The sequence below is a fragment of the Chrysemys picta genome, chromosome 1 (assembly GCF_011386835.1).
Source record: "Chrysemys picta bellii isolate R12L10 chromosome 1, ASM1138683v2, whole genome shotgun sequence".
Taxonomy (NCBI): Eukaryota; Metazoa; Chordata; order Testudines; family Emydidae; genus Chrysemys; species Chrysemys picta.
In genome coordinates this window covers 192,368,884-192,387,386 of record NC_088791.1, presented here as the reverse complement: position 1 = coordinate 192,387,386, position 18,503 = coordinate 192,368,884, and the positions used below count along the sequence as shown (strand labels likewise).

The window sequence follows — 18,503 nt, the reverse complement described above, 5'->3', positions numbered from 1 at the left end:
AGAATCATTGCTTTTGAGCTACGGTCATTAAAAATAACAGCCAACGGTATGCTACACATATCACAGACTAAAACAAGCACAGTACTGAATGAAGAGCAAGCTCATACGTACAGCCAGCAGAGCGTGATGCTGTCTCACTTTTGCTACTTTGCCAGTCTGGGTAAAGGAAGAAACACGCTCACTGGAAACAAGTAAGAAAAGCTCAGAAACTTGCTTAAAGGTAGTTGCAACTCACATAGCCCAGGCGAAGAAGAGGATCAGTACATTTAGTGTTGCTTTTGATGCCGTGTCACTCTCTGCTGATTCTAAATTATTGGCTGAAGCCATACCACATCCTCTGAGGAGGGGAAAAAAATTAAACTGCAACATCCAGAGAAGTCTGGCTTTTCCAGACAGTGACAAAGGAGTTTCACAAGCCTGGTCTAATAATCTCACAGCCCTCGGTAGATCAGATGCTTTAATCATTAGTTATTCATATTAGTAAGCAAGTGGACTAGTGTGAGAAATGTCTCTGCATTCTTGCAGCTAGCCCCCTAAATAGCCTGATACAACTGAACTCTTTCCCCTAAACACCAATCTTCTGACTGTTTCAAGCCATGTGTGCAGGGACATGCATATTCAGTTTGAAATGAATGCAAAACCATACAGAGATCACTCATCGATTTGGCGGTGGTGCTGTGGGAGAATAACATTTTATAACTCTTCAGTTACAGAAAGTTTCCCGGCCTCAGTAGTGTCAGCGTGAGTCATTAGTTATTCATATTAATAATCAAGCTGTGGAATGCGGAAGGCTTGTCAGCTGCCTTGTCACAACCAGCTACATTGCAAGCACCCTGTTGTTGCTGCAGCTTGGGGCCCCTTTGATTTGAAAACAGGGTGAATGCACAGAAAAAGAATGTCATCGCCACTCTTTTTTTACCCTGCAAATGAAAGGTTTTAAGTACATTTCTACTGGCATCAGAGGAGTTTTCAATCATGATGAGCTGTATGAGTCACACATTCTTACAGCATCTTCTAGCCTGTGGAGCAGAGATACTGGAGCTCTAGCAAGAAGCTGCTAACTGCTCCCCTGGCTCCCTCTGAACTAGCATTTCCTTTGGGCTACTAATAAGCAAAGGAAGCAATATTGGTAGAATAACAAGAAGGATCTTCCTGCATTTAGTCAGCTTTTTTTTTAACTCGCCCGAATGTTTGTTTGCTATTTTATCTGCAGTTCAGGAAGACTTATTAAGGAAATTTTGTTCATTTGATAAGGTAATAAAGAGTGAACCCTGTGGGGCAATGCTTGAAGTACTAATTCCCAGCCAGCTTGTAGCAGAGTTCTGGAGATAACAGGAGCTGTACCGAGGCACCATATTTAAGTAGTGTCAGGGAAGCTAGTAAAACACTAAAGACCAAGGGCCAAATTCTCTGCGGGCATGAATTGCTGAAGCTCCATTACAGGCAGTAGAACAGTGCGAGTTTACACAAGCAGAGAATTTAGCTCCAACAAATTGTGTGCATGGCAAGAGTGTCCAACTGTATTATTATTATTTATCTTATCATAGCCCCTAGGGGCCCCAGTCTGGGACCAGGACCCCATTGTTCTAGATGTTACATGGATATCTTGGATCAGATTCTGATCTCGGCTATTCTGAGTAAGTGAGATCAAAATGGCCCGCTAACTGTACGTTAGGAAAGTTTGGGCAACAGTTCTTCAGTTGAGTTAGAAAGTGAATGTTTCATAATCACCAAAGAATAAAGCATTTAAACATGAAAGCCTATGAGAGTTTTCCAAATATGCTTTTTTTGCTTCTTCCTCTTCTTAAATGAACTTCAGACAATTTAAAATACTTAACAAAAGTGCTGTTTAGGGCCTCGGGGCAAGAAAAATAATCATTCCTCTGGACGAATTGTTCTCACCCATATTTCTCAATAGTGTTTACACAGACTAGTCATTAAAAATGTCCAAAATGGTATTTTTTTTCCCGCCAAAATTTATTGCACTTTCTCTCTTAAGTGAAATTATGAGGTAAAAGGGAAAATAACAAGTTGTTTTCTGCCATGAATTTACTTTATCAGTCCATGCAGTCCTCTCAGAAGGAAATCCATAACTCTTTTTTAGCGTGATACTGTGTGAAAATTGGGAAAAAAAGAGGGGAGTGGGGAAGCAAAACAATTGTTTCACCGTCTGTGAACAGTGACAGACTTAGAAAGCCTGACATATTAATTTAATGTGGTACACCACAAAGGATATGGCCCTTTTTCTATCGCACCACACCAGGTCCTCCCTTGTGCCACTAGGTAAAGAAATGAAGATTGTATTGAAACTTCTGCTGGAGCATCATGCATGCTGAACACATTAAAATGTTTGTCAGGACTACTTCTAATGAGTGCCTTATTCCTAGTTGTATGATTTCAATGCAAGTTTGGGGTGGATGGCAGGAGTATAAGGGAAGAGTACTCCTAAGGGTCTTGTTAAACTGCAGCCAGCAGAAAGCAGTCAACCCATCTTTCTGTTGAATATGGGATTATATCATCAAGGCTCTTATGTTGTAGTCTGTGTCTGATCTGTTCTTCCTGTGTAACCCCGTATTATTGTAAAGGTTTTCTCTCTGCTAGAAACATCCCATGCAGGTTGTATCAATGAGGTTGCAGCAATGATATTTTTGGAGCAGGGAGAACGTGAAAACGAATTCCCTCGGAATTTCTTGTGGTTAAATAAAATAAGAAATAGGGATTTGAAAGCTGTTTCCTTGCATTCTTGGAATAAAAAAAAGTTACTATTCCCTAATGCGGCCTAATAATTTTGCCTGTTATGAAAAAGAGAATCGCAAGTCTTGTTGTAGGGGTTTTTAGGGAGATGCATGTAGCATGGAATATTTTGGAAGCGTAGGTTATATCTCCTCATCTTCCCTTTGTTGTGAAGTCTGGCTCTTTATTTCCATATATGGAAGAGGTTGCTTCTGGATTTTGTCTCTTTGTTTTTTAATTAAGGCACTTAAAGCTTGTGGGTAGGTGCAATTCTCTTAGAAAAGTACAAGACTCGCTGCTGTCTTATTACTTATAATTTATATTATGGTAGTGTCCAGATTGGGGCCCTTTTATTCTGAGTAATGTACAAAAATCTTACTGACCTTGCTCTAAATAGTTTGCAGTTAAGGCCCAGATCTTGAAAACACTTACGCATGTGCTTATCTTTGCTCATTAAAGTCCATGGCTCTGACTTGTCCTGCAGTTGGATCCAGGAAATCAGTAGTTCTCCTTGGGTCAAAAGAGTCTGTCTAATCAGAAATTCTCTATTATCTGAGTCTAGATTATGCGTATCTCCTGGTTATGACTCACTCAATAGCTTCTCTTGTTAGAGAGTATGAGACTTCCTTTCATATGAATATTTGTCTCTAAAATATTTTGGACTAATGGTGGTATAATATGTCCTCCAACAGCTACCATAAAGGCAGGTTATCTGAATAGCTTTCTTGATATCCCTCTTTGAATCTAGATGTTGAATGATATATGTGGCACGACTTATACTTAGCAGTGTAAATAAACACACTCATTGACTGCAGTCAAGGGTACTATTCATGGTAATAATCACCATCCTTAGTGGTGTTTCCATGATCAGACTTTTAGTTCTAACATAGTTTTGGTGCATGTATACATTTGGGGATTGCACATTTGTGAGAATATCCACATGCAAAGTTGATTTCCAGTATGAAGCATCCAATACTGTTACAAACATTACCTGTAAGCATGGCCATGCAAGAAAGAAAGGAAGAAAGAACTCTGATGGTGGATGGCATAACATCCAACCCACAAAGTAGTTTATGGACTTCTGAGACAATCTGCTGATATTTGGGCCCCTTTAGTGTTTAGATGTGTTTCCCATGCCAAACTCTGCTCCCCTCCCAAATGCTGATCACTGCATGGCTCATCTGTGGGGGTGTTGATCCTTAGAGAATTTTCAGAAGGGAAAGAAATAAATGAAGACAGTTGATGATGTCAGCCCACTAGAACCCAGTACATTATTCAGAGGATTCATATATTGTAAATATTGGGAATATCTCTGTAGAAAAGGCATTTTTTCCTCTGAGAGATATACAGCATCTGACTTTAAATTAATACTAATTTGGAAAACTCTATTCCTCCTCTTGCCCAGGTCAGTGACTTTTTTTAAGGGTGATTAAAACAACTGTATATTTTCAAAATAGAAAAAAAACACATTGCCACTGAGTGGTGATGAGAGGTAAAGACAGTTCCTGTTCTTTGAAGACTTTCATAACTATAACAAAAAGTTAACGAGTGTGAGTACTATAGAGTTAGTAGTCTATCTTGTGAAAAGGAAGTTGAGCTAAAGAATCTCATAAAAACTGTGGTGTACTAAAAGAAAAGGCTTACACAATGTCTGATTTACACAGCCTCCCCTCTGTGTTAGACTCATTTTATCTATCTATCTATCTATCTATCTATCTACACACACAAGTGAGTGACTGTGTGTGTGTTTATTTAAAAGATTTGGATAACATTGAGAAACCAGAACACAGGAATCACTGTGAAGAAACAGGTAAAGTATCTTAAAGAAAAGATTAATTCTCTGGTTTAGTAAGACTGAAAGATCATATACTGGGCCTGGACACTAAATTCAGTGTCTAAGCAAGCATTAAAAGAAGTGATGTGCGGTGGTGGCAGGGTTAGCCAGGATTCACAAGCCAGTGGATATGACTGATTTACAGATACCCAAGATTGTCTCACTCTTTATCCTGTCACCAACAGTGCCTCTGGGTTACATTTCAACCAGAGAACCAGACTGTAGCTCTGAGGTACTTGGCCAGTGGGAAGTAAAGCTATCTGATATATATATTACAAATACATACAACATTAATGCAAGGGAAGTTGCATTATTTTGACAGATTTAAAACCTGGAGGAGCATCGTACAGTTTCATTGCCAATCAGAGGTGATGCTAGCTCATTGGGGGCCTTAAGCAGGAATATTTTTGGCTTCCTTCCCCTACAACACATACTAAAAAAAGCAAATAGGGGCCCCCTTCAGCCGCTCAGGACCCTAAGCAATTGTTTAGTCTGCTTATGCCTAGTGCTGGCTCTGTGGCCAATGTGTAGTCCTATATTGGTTCTACACAGCAAAGTTTCAGTATTAATTGACCATAATAAGAACAATATGCTTATTTTTAAATGACATTTATAGTCCTATGATGTTGGCAAGTTCATGGTGGTGAAAGGTAAATTAGGTATTTTATTGTGAAGCAGAAGTAGGCATTCTCTTTATCTTATCTTTGAAGGGGGAATCTACAACTAAACGTGGGAGAAAAAATTACTATTGATTCATGTATAAATGGACATAATTGCTGTTAAAACTTAAGTGGAACCACTATTGAGGAATCAGTGAAGCTATATTCTCTGCTTCTAGCCTTGTCTTTGAAACCTCCACTATAAAATATTATGGAACCATATTACCAGCTGGGGATCAGGGAACTCATCATCATCTGGCCCCCATCATGCCCATACTCCACAGCTGGTGCTTATGCAGCCTCTGGATGTTCAGGGGTTTTGGAGGGGCTGAAATTTCCCATGCTGGGGCAATCAGTTTAAGGCCCCTCTGCACCGCTCTGGTGGCATAAAGACACCTTAGCCAGGGAAGAGGAATCAGGCCTTTTGAATGCTCACTTTAAATATAAGGATACAGCATTGGAGTACATCTACTGAGGGAATAGAAATCCTTTTTCTTCACAGAGGGTGGACCATGGTTATAATTTGAAAAATAACTGTAAAAACGGCATCATGTCATCCACATCTATCTCTCAATATTTTTTCAGATCAAATTTGCTCAGTTTATAATAATAGAAGGGGATATTTCTAATGGTCAGCCCTGCAAAAACAACTTGCCTGCCCTGAAAACACAACAAAGTCAAGCTGAGTTTTTTCTGGCTCCTGTTTCAATGAAAAGCAACAAAGATTCTGCACTCAGAAGTGAGTTAACAATCCAGATGAACTAGAATAGAACCTGACTCACCCACGCATAGTTATGTTGGCCCTGCAGCTCTAACACCAGAGTGAGAAGCTAGTCTAGTTGGTAAAGCAAGCAACTCTGACTTAATGGGAAAGCAAATCAGTGTTGAATAAAAAGGTACAGTATACACATCACTGAGCGTAACTGCACTTTAAATTTAAGTCCTACCAAATCCCTCAGTATTCGCTGTGAGGTTGCAGGCCTCAAAGTAGGATTTTGGTATCAATTAATCTGCATGGAATTACTGGTGTAATTAATGTGCCAGCATAAGGCTCCTAATGTTAACAAAATATTCTCTAGCATTTCAAAGTGCAATCGGAGCTAGTGACATACGACACAACCTCTTCGCTGAAGCCTTCAGATTTTATACAACTCTGTGTATTGCAGTTTGAAAATCTAAAAGTTTATTCAGATATAAAGTCTTCAAAATAAATGACTTTTCTTCCACATTGGTCCCAGCAGGATAAATTACAGGTTTAAGTACAAGATATTTATTAGTGTAAAATATAGAATTCACCACGAAACTGGATTTAGACATTTGAAATATCCTAAAATGGCATTAGTAGATTTGATCGTAAGTCTGAGCAAGTAGAGAACATGCAGTTGCTAACCTTACAGCAATGCTTCCAGTTCATCCTTCATACCATCTTCAGTGCCACCACTTCTGCTTGTGAGGAAAGCTGTGTGAAATTTGTCAGTTTCACTTCACAGGGACTTGTGAAACCATGTTCTATGGTTTTGATCTGTCTGTGTTTTTTACCCCATATATTTCGTTTTGAGTTTCAAATTCCAGTGAATCCAAAACTCACTCGGAATAGTTTAGGGGTTTTTTTGGTCTGATTTCATGCTGAAGTCATGAAATGATCATGATTTTGAGACACACTCATAGTCTGTCCTCAGGTTTGGTTGTGACTAGGGTAGGGTACAGTTGAAAGATATGCATCTCGTAGCAAATCTTTCCATGAATGTGGTCTGAGTTTAAGGAAACCTGAAACCAGCTGGATTTCATGTGATTTGCTGCAAACATTTCAGCCAACTCACCCTTGTCAACCCATTGACCCTATTAGACCCTTGACCCTTTAATTTGCCCTTTTTTGGTCTTTAAAGGGGAAAGATGTCCATCTGTTAAAATATTTTTAAATCTACAAGTACAGTCCCACAATATGCAACAGATGCACAAGTTCCCCTTGTGACAAATATATTACACATTCTAAACTCTGGTCACACCCTCATCTCTCATTGCATTTTAACTGCTTGTATGGTGCACACCTGTGGTGTTCAGGCAAAGCATGTGGCTTTGGGATAATCAGTCATTCATAGTAGCTTTAAAATTATTTTGCACCTTTAAAAAAAACATATATGAAGATGGCTGTATCAACAAACACATGATAAAGCTTCATGCACAAACCTAAATTACTTTATAATCAGATAACACAGCTTCTGTTAGCATGTTGAGCTTAGTATGAAGCATGTAGCTTCACACCATTTGCAATGTGCATATGAGTTTTTTCACCTCTTAATGGATATGTCTGTATTTATACTTTGCACATCAAAGAGTAACAGGTTGAAAAGTTACTCGTGGCATAATTCTTAGCGTGCAGTCCTGTCCTCACTGAAGTTAATGGCAAAACTCCCATTGACTAAAGTGGGGCCAAGTTTTTGCCCTTTAATCTTGTAGTAACTATATATAAAAACCTGAAGAAAAATTCAAAGGTGGGAACAAGGCTAACTTTGAACCCCTGAGTGTCTCCCAGTAGAGCCAAGAGAATTGTCATTAAGTCACAGATGTCTTGAACTGGTGAAAATGGGATTGTCAGAATTGTTGCTGGGGTGTGCGTGGGGCGGGTGGGGGGTTAATCCATAATATCTTTACCCTAAACAATTACACACAACATATGTTACACAGCAAGTTTAAGGGTAAGTTTTTCCTATTCGTAGTTATTGGATTATATTTTAAAAGTTAAAGAGGAGAAAAGTTACTAAGCGACTTGCCTGATATGGTGGTGGACCTGAACTAAACAGTGTGAGCATTGTAGGAGTCTTGATACGAGCCTTTCTTTATCACATACCGTTCTCTAGCCATATATAGAAATCCCACTGATATAAGTATGAGCGCCTCGCAAAAGAGCAATGTGAGGATATGGTCCTTTAACATTTATAACAGGAATTTTGTGAGTGCAACTTGAAGTTCTGTCCCTATTGCACATTGCCATATGGAGAACACTGAAATGTAAATACATATTACCCCTAGGCCATACGAAGTGCAACTGAGTGTTACAATATAGTCAATATAGTGTTACTGGGGTTTGTTTGTTTGTTTGTTTGTTTGTTTGTTTGTTTGTTTGTTTGTTTGTTTGTTTGTTTTAAGGCCTGCATGTAAATGTTTCTGATTTTGCTTAAACTAGGTATAACAAAATTCATAGCCCAAGGAGCAAAACCAACAACAGGTTGTGACTGTGGGCTGCCAAATCAGTGTGAAGAATTTATAAAGCCCTGGACTTGTGTAGCAGCAGGAGCACTGCTGTAAATGGAGATATAACCTGATTTAGCAAGAACAGTTACAGCTGAACTAAATGCTGGAAGTCTAGCCAGACAGTAGAGACACATGCTTTCAGGATAGTTAAGTGAATTTGGTGCCTTTCAAAGCTGACAGATAGACAGTAGTGTCATCTTATCCCAGGAACAAGTACCATATGGGGGGGAAAGCAGTGCAAAAGTCCCTCCATCCACCTGCTAGTGCACCTTAATAGCCAGGCCTGCAGGGACTGCCTCGAGGAGCAAATGGGTGCTATAGTGATAGTCTATATGCCCATTCATGTTTTTGGCCTTGATGTTGAGACTGTCTAAAGTAATAATGAGTGGTGGGTGTTTGATGTTGGACACCAGCTCGTTAAAACCAGCACTGTGGATAGTCCAGTGATTGGGGCACAGGTCTAGGCCTAGGGAGACCCAGCTTCAATTCCCTGCTCCACCACAGACTTTCTGTGTAACCTTGGGCAAGTCACTTAGTCTCTCTGGGCCTCAGTTCCCATCTGTAAAATGGGGATCATAGCACTTTCCTGCTTCACAGGGGTGTTGTGAGTCGAAGAGTGTGAGGTACTTTGATTTCTACTGATGAGAAGTGCTATATGATGAGAGCTAGGTATTATTGTTTCACATACCAATAGTAACATATTTTCATCACCATTGGCTGCACTGCAGCACATAACCTAGAAGTGAGAGAGGTGAGTAATATCTCACTATGCAATCCACTGAGCCATCTAGTCCTCTACCCCCCACCTCCCCCCATTAATAGGGTTAATCTCCCAAGCAAATATGGGAAGTCTCCTGGTTACAGTATGCCAGGCTATCATTAAGAAGGAGATCTCACATTTTCATGTGTGAAGTTATGGGGTAAACTGCTAAAGCTTTATTGTGATAATTCGATCCTCTTGCTGCCTTGCAGTTCTGTGCTAAGCTCTCAGCTGCAGTAGATTGTTTTAATGAATGAAAATCCCCATTTGAAGTGTCTAACTCTATGCATGCTGTTCTTCGTGGTAGCTTTAGTTCTGGGAGAATTTTTTTCTTCTCTTTAGATTGCAGTAGTTGACAAGTGCTGTCTACTCATTTGGTTTTTACACTTGAAAATTGTACTGGTAGGAGTGTGACCTTTTTTCTTACACAGATATAATTATGCTCGTACAAGCCCTAGCATGGATGCAATTGTAATATACCAGACTGTAATTAAGGTGCCATATACTGGTATAGCTTTTTCTCCTTACCATATGGGAATAAACTATATCAATATATTCTCATAATTGCATCCACATTTGCGGGAGGGAGGATGTTTACCACTTTAACTACACCCCTATAGCTAAAGCTGTACAACCTCCCGGGGTGGACCCTGCTATACCTGTCTAAAGGTGCTTATTCTGGTTCTAGCTATATTGGTATCATTAACATGGTAGGTGTAGTCAAGCCCAGATTCAAAACCCATTGATGTCAGTGGAAAGACTCCCATTGACTTCAGTCAACTTTGGATCAGGTCCCTAGTGGGCAACTCCCACCACGTAAAAGTCAGAGTGTTAACCACCCAAAATAAGGGTACAGTGCTAATGCAGCTCAATTCAGCAGTCTCTCATCCCGCAACTATACAAACAAATGAGTGCAAAAGAAAAAGTAGGGAGGCTAATTCCTCTCCAGTGCCCCCTTCTCAGGAGCTACCTCTGAAGCCGTTTCACTCCTTTTTATAGTGTTTGCCAGGGCCGTTAAATAAAAATGCCATTGTATAGATTGGAGATCACATTTCAGGCTGCCTGCTGACTGGAAGACTCCTTTTTACGTGCTCATTAGATCAGCCTCCCCCTGCTCCCTTTCTCTCTCTTACTCCCCCTGTTTCCATCTCTCTCCTATGAGAGTTTCACGCTTTCAGCCTGTTCCAGCCTCTCTCTGCGCCCTGCTTTGACTAAACGGCAGCAGTTTAAGATCAAAAGCATTATTTAAACAGAAGCAGTTGGAGGGTTTTTTTTTTTTTAGACTTTCATCTTCCCTTGCAGCTTGCAGAAAGCCCACTCCAGCCGAAGGGATTAGACAATACAACAGGCCCACACTGCAGGCTGTTGCTCTGGATCAGTTCTGACAACCCCTGCTGTGTCACAGTGGATTAACCTAGTGTCCTACAAGCTACGGGCCACACACTGTAAAACCAGAGCACACTTTACAAAGATGGGTTCTTTTTTAAGTTCTGCAAAGATCCGCTAAGCCAGAATGCTGCCTATTTTCTGCTCTAAGCATTTGTTATTTAGCAGACTGGGCATTATACACTATTGCTGGACGTGTACTGGGCACAGGGCAGGCATGTCCATTTTTAATTGCCTGTGTCTTGCGGTCTGAATTTTCAATGTCCAGTCTGCATCCAGTTATTGGGCATCCTCATCTTCCCCTGATTTTGCATAACTGAATAGATGGACTCGGAGGGCAGATCCTCTGTGTGTGAACTGGGATAACGGTTGAATGGGGCTAGGTGGGCATTTGGCATTCGTAAAGGCTATCTTTTTAATGGCAACCATTGTGTTTGGTTTCACAATCATAAACTGAGGTAAAACAGCTTTCATTCCAGAGCAGAGGGAGTACCACCTGACAATATTATTCAGCATATTTCCCGTTCTTTCTGTTTATGTGTTGTCCTCTCTGTGTCTCTGCAAAATTCTCCTGTTGAGTCTTTATTCACAAATTTCTTCAGCAAATAACTCTCTATCATTAGATCATTGATTACGTATATTCACAATCCACATTAGGTTGGCTTTTACTTACTTAAGTCGTGTAGTATCATTTCTGTTCACTGACTTGCTGACTTGTCAAGCTGACCAAGACAGCATGAACTGTCTATTTTACAGTCTCCTATATAATCCATAATTTGGTTTTGGTGGATAGTTGAGCATACGATCTTAAAATTGTAGCTTTTTCTGAATGTTCATACTAGTTAAGCTTGTTTTCTCAAGTGATGTTGGAAAATGAGGTGGGGAGGGATAGCTCAGTGGTTTGAGCAGTGACTTCCTAAACCCAGGGTTGTAAGTTCAATCCTTGAGGGGGCCACTTAGGGATCTGGGGCAAAATCAATACTTGGTCCTGTTGGTGAAGGCAGGGGGCTGGACTCAATGACCTTTCAAGGTCCCTTCCAATTCTAGGAGATAGGATATCTCCATTATTCTATTCTAAAATGAACACAAAAGGGTCAGAAACATGGTTGAATTGAAATGTGCTTAAACATTCAAATGTAGTTAATCAGATAATGTGAGCCATAATCAAATCCTAAGTAGGTGGATCATGTCTTTGATATTCAAGGAGTATGCATGAAAATAACTGCACTAAATTTTTCCTGTCATCAGAATCCAATACAGAAGCACTGTAAAGAATACAGCAAGAAGGGAAGATCTATTTTATTGTGAAGGCCTGATTTAATTGTCACATTGCGACATGCCAGGAGAAGTTCTGTTGGCCTCAGTGGAGTAACCTTGATGTTTACCATTCTCACTGAGTTCAGAATCAGGCTCTCCATTTCCATTGGAATCCCATCCCAACCAACTCTGACTGGCACATTTTGGGGGCTGGAGGTAGAAACATATACGGCTGTTGATATCTGATACACAGGTGTTTAAAGTTGCCTTTGCTAGTTAGCCAGCGTCAGCCACAATAATGGAATATAAGTAACTCCCACAGTTGCTGTATGGGGAGATAATCCATTGGCATTTAGCCATCTTTTAACAAGCTTGGTGATTGAATTAGGGCCACTGTTCTCAGCCCCATTTCACGTACCTATTAAATTCTCTCCCTTTCTTTACAGATATTTTGGTTAGAATTAGATAGATACAGGTGGTTAAATAAAGCAGTGCTTCCATGCCTAACACCTGTTATAGCTCCCCTTTGTTTGTTATTTCTGCAATACATCTTGGGCTCTTTCAAGTTGGTACAGAGAGTAAGAGAGAAAAGGGGATAGAAAAACAGGCCTCTGGTGGTGGTGGTGATGTTCAGTAGTTGGTTTTCCAAGTTCACAGCTGGCACTGGCCCAGTAAAATGCACATTCATCCACTACCTTTATATGGTCCAGCTGTTTCGTTAGCCTTTCTGCTGAGTTTCAGATCCTGCAGTTCCAAATTTTGCATGCTCCAGAGAGTACCATTGGGTTTTGTGTTCAGATTGCCTTATCAATAAAAGCAGCATACTACTGCATTTGTCTGAGGATGTTTTTTGCGGGAAAGGTGGTGGCCCTACTGGTGTCACTTGTGATGTGCTAAGGCAATTAAATCAGTGCAGAGACAGAAGTGATTCTAAAAAAAAAAAAGCAGAAAGTTATTCTTACGTTCTTTCATATAAAATTTGTGCCAAGAAAATGAGAGATTTGGGTACTGATGCAACATATAATGTAGTAGACAAACATTAACAAGGTTGTTAAGCCACATGCTTGGCTGAAGCAACATCCTGAAGGTTATGTCTGTAAGATTTCAGGCTTTAGGGTTTTTCCCTCTATTAATCCATGCTGCAGTGGTAAATAAAAAATAAATTGAAATGTGTGGCTTGCAGTAAACAAATAATGTGTGCACATTTTCAGTCGTATTCTGCCCTGGGCTGACACTGAAGTCAACCACCAAGATAAAATTCCTGTGATGTGCCAGTCAGAAGCTGGCTCAGGGATTAGAGAGTGGCATTCTTGTACCTGGTACATTGTAATCATTGCTGCTAAAAGATCCGTGCTCATTAGTTAATGTTTTAAGATAAAAAGCAACAGAGGGTCCTCTCTAAGGTGCCACAAGTACTCCTGTTCTTTTTTAGAGGGTCCTGTGGCACCTTTAAGACTAACAGAAGTATTGGGAGCATAAGCTTTCATGGGTAAGAACCTCATTTCTTCAGATGCCACAGGACTCTCTGTTGCTTTTTACAGATTCAGACTATCACGGCTACCCCTCTGATGTTTTAAGATAATTATCCTTTGTGGGAGTTGGGCAGTGTCCTTCTCCCGCTCCTTCATGTTGCCGAGATGCTTTGAACGATGTTAGCCTACATCTCCAGCATGTTGCTACAGTCAGTCATTTTGGCAATATTGCCAGAGAAACTCTTTGTATTGGAATATATTGAGATCTGCCTCAAGCACAGCAGATAATGACAACGTTGAATGTAAATACTCTCACCATGTTGTTAGTATGCTCATTCAGTACAATGATGACAGTACTGGGAAAGGCTCTTTTTATTAGATCTGTGGAAAAGTTTTCATTAGAATATTTGCTGTTTTTTTCCCCCCTGGTGGTTACTGAATCTCCAACATTTTACTTCACTGGGAAATTTCAGGAGGCTGGTTGATGTTTTTTTCTCAAAGGACAGCATGAAAAAATGTGGAAATCCCCTTTCATGGAAATATGGGGTTGGTGAAATTTCAGACAGAAGCTTTCTCCTTTCTGGGGGGGGCGGGGGTTAATTTCATTTGAATTCAGAAAAATCTAGTTTGTGTGCAAGAAAAGGGTATGTGAACAGTCTGGTTTGTCATGCACTGTATGTACCAATTTGGCCCAGCTTTTTTAAGCCTTACACCTAAGATGAGGGGGAGGGTGAAAAAAGAGGAGTTGGCAATCTACCTTGAGCTTGTGTAACAGATTACACATAGGATATAATTTCTAGAAACATCTTAAAGAGGCAGGGCAGTAGCATTCTCCCATCAGAGAACTGATAGATTATGTGACTTACCCAAGGAAGTGTGGGGTAGAAGTGGGAACAGAACCTTAGTCTCTTGAGGTACAGTTCAGTGCCTGAGTATCCACAAGACCATCCTTCTTCTGTGCTTTGAATTTTAAATTTGCTAGAGTGACTATTCCCACCAGAAACCAAATTTAGAGTTATACTCATCCCAGAAGGGTACAGAAATTTAGAAGCCCAATCACAACTGAGCAACCCAGCTCAAAAAGCAAGGCATAAACTAATGGAAATTCATGAAAATGTAGTCCAACAATTTTGAACAGATAATTTTTTTAAAAACTGAGAGCTGTTTGTGGACATTCTCCAAACAGGAAAAGAAGGAACACTTGTTGAAAAAATTATTCATTACATATTATTTGCTCAGCTCTGCTGGAAGTTTTTAAAATCTCATATACAGGAAAAATAACGCACTAGGGTTTTCTTTGGATTGGCTTAAAAACATCACATTTTCCCACCAGTCAAAATGGCTTCTGCTGGCCTTCCTGAGCCTCTTGAGCACATGAGATAGGCTCAGTCAATCAGAAAAGCCAGACGTGCTATGCAGCACTTAGCGTACCTCCTCTCGGACAGATCCCAGTCAAACTCTCTCTGTTGGCCTCTCCGCTGTTTGCTCTGTTCCACAGGGGTTACAGTGAACGAGAAGCTGGATATGAGTCAATAGTGTGCCCTTGTTGCCAAGAAGGCTAACGGCATTTTGGGCTGTATAAGTAGGGGCATTGCCAGCAGATCAAGGGACGTGATCATTCCCCTCAATTCAACATTGGTGAGGCCTCATCTGGAGTACTGTGTCCAGTTTGGGGCCCCACACTACAAGAAGGATGTGGAAAAATTGGAAAGAGTCCACCGGAGGCAACAAAAATGATTAGGGGGCTGGAGCACATGACTTATGAGGAGAGGCTGAGGGAACTGGGATTGTTTAGTCTGCAGAAGAGAAGAATGAGGGGGGATTTGATAGCTGCTTTCAACTACCTGAAAGGGGTTTCCAAAGAGGATGGATCTAGACTGTTTTCAGTGGTAGCAGATGACAGAACAAGGAGTAATGGTCTCAAGGTGCAGTGGGGAAGGTTTAGGTTGGATATTAGGGGAAAAAATTCAGTAGGAGGGTGGTGAAGCACCGGAATGGGTTACCTAGGGAGGCGGTGGAATCTCCTTCCTTAGAGGTTTTTACGGTCAGGCTTGACAAAGCCCTGGCTGGGATGATTTAGTTGGGGATTGGTCCTGCTTTGAGCAGGGGGTTGGACTAGATGATCCCCTGCGGTCCCTTCCAACCTGATATTCTATGATTCTATGCCACGAAAACAAACCAAGCCACTTAAAAAGTGCCCCACTAAAAGATGCACTGAAATTTTCAAGAAATCAGGAGGTGTAGGGGAGGGTGGGTAGGGACAGAAGCAACTAGGCACACGTTTGACATTTTTTTCTGACATGAAAAATTTCAAAGAAAAACTTTGCTTTAGGGCAAAATGTTCCCTCAGAAGCACAGAACTACTACAGTGTTGGGCATTTTTGAAAAAGCCTTAACGATCAAGATTTCTGCTGCTGCTCTCCAAGGCATACTCTGCAGTGTAGAATTCAGCTTTCCATCGCTAGTTTAACACTGGTTCTGAGAGAAGAATATGTAATTAAAATCTGGAGCATGACTCTGAAAAGCAAATTTTGCTCCTGGTAAGACTAGGTGGTACAAAAAGGATAAGTGCTGGCATTGTGATCACTGGACCCTGGGCAAAAAAATATTTCCCTTTGCTCATATCTAACTTCTGAATAGAAATCCATGCTTGCCTTACCTTGCCCATGTGCTTAAGTGCTCATGTAGATACAAAAGAATTGTAATTAAGAAAGGCTAAATGACCTCCAATAGACACATCTCCCTGGCCCCAACCCGATTAGCAAAGCTTGGTGCAGGGGACTCCATAAGGCTGGGGAGGAGAAAGACGGGAAGGGGCCTTGGGAAGAGCTGATCCACAGCCCGGGCAAAGCCATAGTTGCTGCTGCTGGACCTCTGCTCTCTGGGACCAACTGTTAATGCCTCTGCCTAGTCAACCGGTCCTGCCCCCAAGTCCCACTGTGTAATGATGCAGCGGGAGCCTTTGTGGAACTGGCTTCATATCAAAATGTGTTGACTCTATTCCCCTGCACTAAGGAGTCACACTGACTCTTTTGCAGGTCGGGAGGAGCTGGGGAAGGATGAGATTTGCCCCAGTAATCAAAATGCAATGCTTTAGAAAACAGCAGCAAAAAAAATTACAGTCTGGTCTAAAACAATGCTTTGGAATCCCGTAATAGGAAGTGTGGACTTCGTAACTCCAAACAGCAAAGAATCCAGAACACATGTTTGTTTGTTTGCTTGTTTTGGTTGCTCCAGAGAGGAGACCATTTGCTCCTCATTCCTTCTTTTTTTGTGTGGTGCACCTGAAGAAACTCCGCTGAAACAAAAAGTGGATAAGCGTTGCCTCTGAGGTGGAGCTGCACTGCCTCTTTCTGTGAAGTGACAGGGAAGCTGACAGCTTAGAGGGAGGTATCCTGTTTGTTGAAAAACAACTGACAGTTAAAGCAGGGTTGCAAGAGCGAGAAAACCACAGGTCTCTGAGCTAAGCTGATAACAGGCCTCAGCAGCTTTTGCAGAAGTTCCGTCCCTACTAAACACTGATGAAAAAAATGCTCAAGTGTCACTGGCTCTTTCCTGTTTCACGCTTTTTAGCACTGCCGTTTCTTGCTGTTAATTTATGCCACATTTTTTCAGTTACTTGCTCATTTTTCAAAGTATCCTCCACTGCTATAAACAGAGTGACAGGCACAGAGCAGGCTGTGTCTGACCCTTCAAAACGATGATTACATTTGTTAAATGACTACAGTGGGAGCCACAGATGTCCAGAAATGTTAGAATTTAGGAGTCTAAGGCCCCTCATCCCAAGAAGAGAACTGCATGTGCAGTTGTACTCCTTTAAAAATGTTGTTGTATCTTAAATAATAATAATAATAAATAATAATATAGCTAGCTCTTATATAAGACTTTTCATCCTTAGATCTCAAAGTGTTGTATGAAGGAAGTCAGTATCATTCAACCTTACACTCAAAATACATTTGGAAGAAAAATCCAATATCTCAAGACAAGCAAAATTTTCAAACCTGGAGACCTAAATTTAGATATCTAAATCCATATTTAGGCCTTGATCCTGCACAAACGTAGATCCCAATAATGTAAACACTTACGCATGTGCTGAACTTTATTACCATGAGTAGATCCATTGATTTTAATGGTATTACTGATGGCAGTAAAGTTAAGAACACACATAAGTGTTTGTGTTTGCAGCATTAACTTTAAATATGTAAGTGATCCCTCCCTGGAACTGCTCATGTGTTTAAAATTACACACACATTAAGTCTTTGAAGGATCTAATTAACTGTGCCCTGTGTTGCAAAGGTGCTGGGCACCTGTAGCTCTCACCAAAATAAAATGAGAACTGTGGGTGTTCTGCATCATTGAAAACCCGACCATTTTATTTAGTGCCTAAATATAGATCTGGGTGACTAACTGTAGGCCCCCAGGTTTGAACATTTTGACAGTAGCGCTCGATACGCAGGTAGTATAAAGTGGCATAACTCCATTAGCTTCAGTAAAGCTGCTTGATAGAGATGGTGGAAGACTTTTTGTTTTTTCATTGTAAAATGGTCTTTTATTATAAACAAAATGTTTCCTGAAAATTTGTGAACATTATTAAAATGTTCTGGTTTTTTGCACACAAAAAATGGCAGCAACATTAATAGATATTTTACTGGTATGTTATTAACATTTTTATTGCCATCAGTTTCAAACTCAGCATAGGGAATTTTTGTTTTCAGTATAGAAATGCAGCTTTCAGAAAATAAATTTTAACAAAATGTCAGTATAGTTTGTGGGGAGGGACCGACCAACCAATAAATTCCATGCAAAAGGGTTTAAATCTGAGCCATTTTGGAATTTTCAGATGTTCCTCAAAGACTTCTTAGTCAGTTTCAGCCAGCTCTAGATCTAGATCTGGCCCCTGGCCCCTAGAAGCTGGGCAAACATATAGGGAGGAGGACATAGTTCCTACGCCAAAGAGTTTACAATCTAGAAAAGGGACCAATGCGAAAGGTCAGGCAAAAGGTACATACCATCCAAGCAGACACACTGATACTGCAAAGACTGAAGCATGCATGCAGCTTGAAACGAAACAGAAAGATAAATTGTTTTGAATAGAGCTCACATCAGTTTCACAAATGTTTGAAGAAGTGTAAAAGCACCTCTTCCCCTGC

At 40.6% G+C, this 18,503-nt stretch overlaps 1 protein-coding gene and 1 long non-coding RNA gene across 10 annotated transcripts in view; one reads left to right on the top strand and one right to left on the bottom strand.

Annotated features, from left to right (window-relative positions):
• LOC101938933 (uncharacterized) overlaps positions 1-973 on the bottom strand; it is a 56,768-nt gene extending 55,795 nt beyond the window's left edge. For 2 of the 3 annotated variants that reach the window (XR_006175792.2, XR_010600078.1), the window contains exon 1: positions 236-973. This is a non-coding gene — a long non-coding RNA (uncharacterized LOC101938933). Of the gene's footprint in view, positions 1-111 lie in introns of all 3 variants that reach the window. The other variant, XR_010600077.1, reaches the window with a different exon arrangement.
• Positions 1-18,503, top strand: part of RUNX1 (RUNX family transcription factor 1) — a 213,385-nt gene that overhangs the window by 11,834 nt on the left and 183,048 nt on the right. The window lies entirely within an intron of this gene.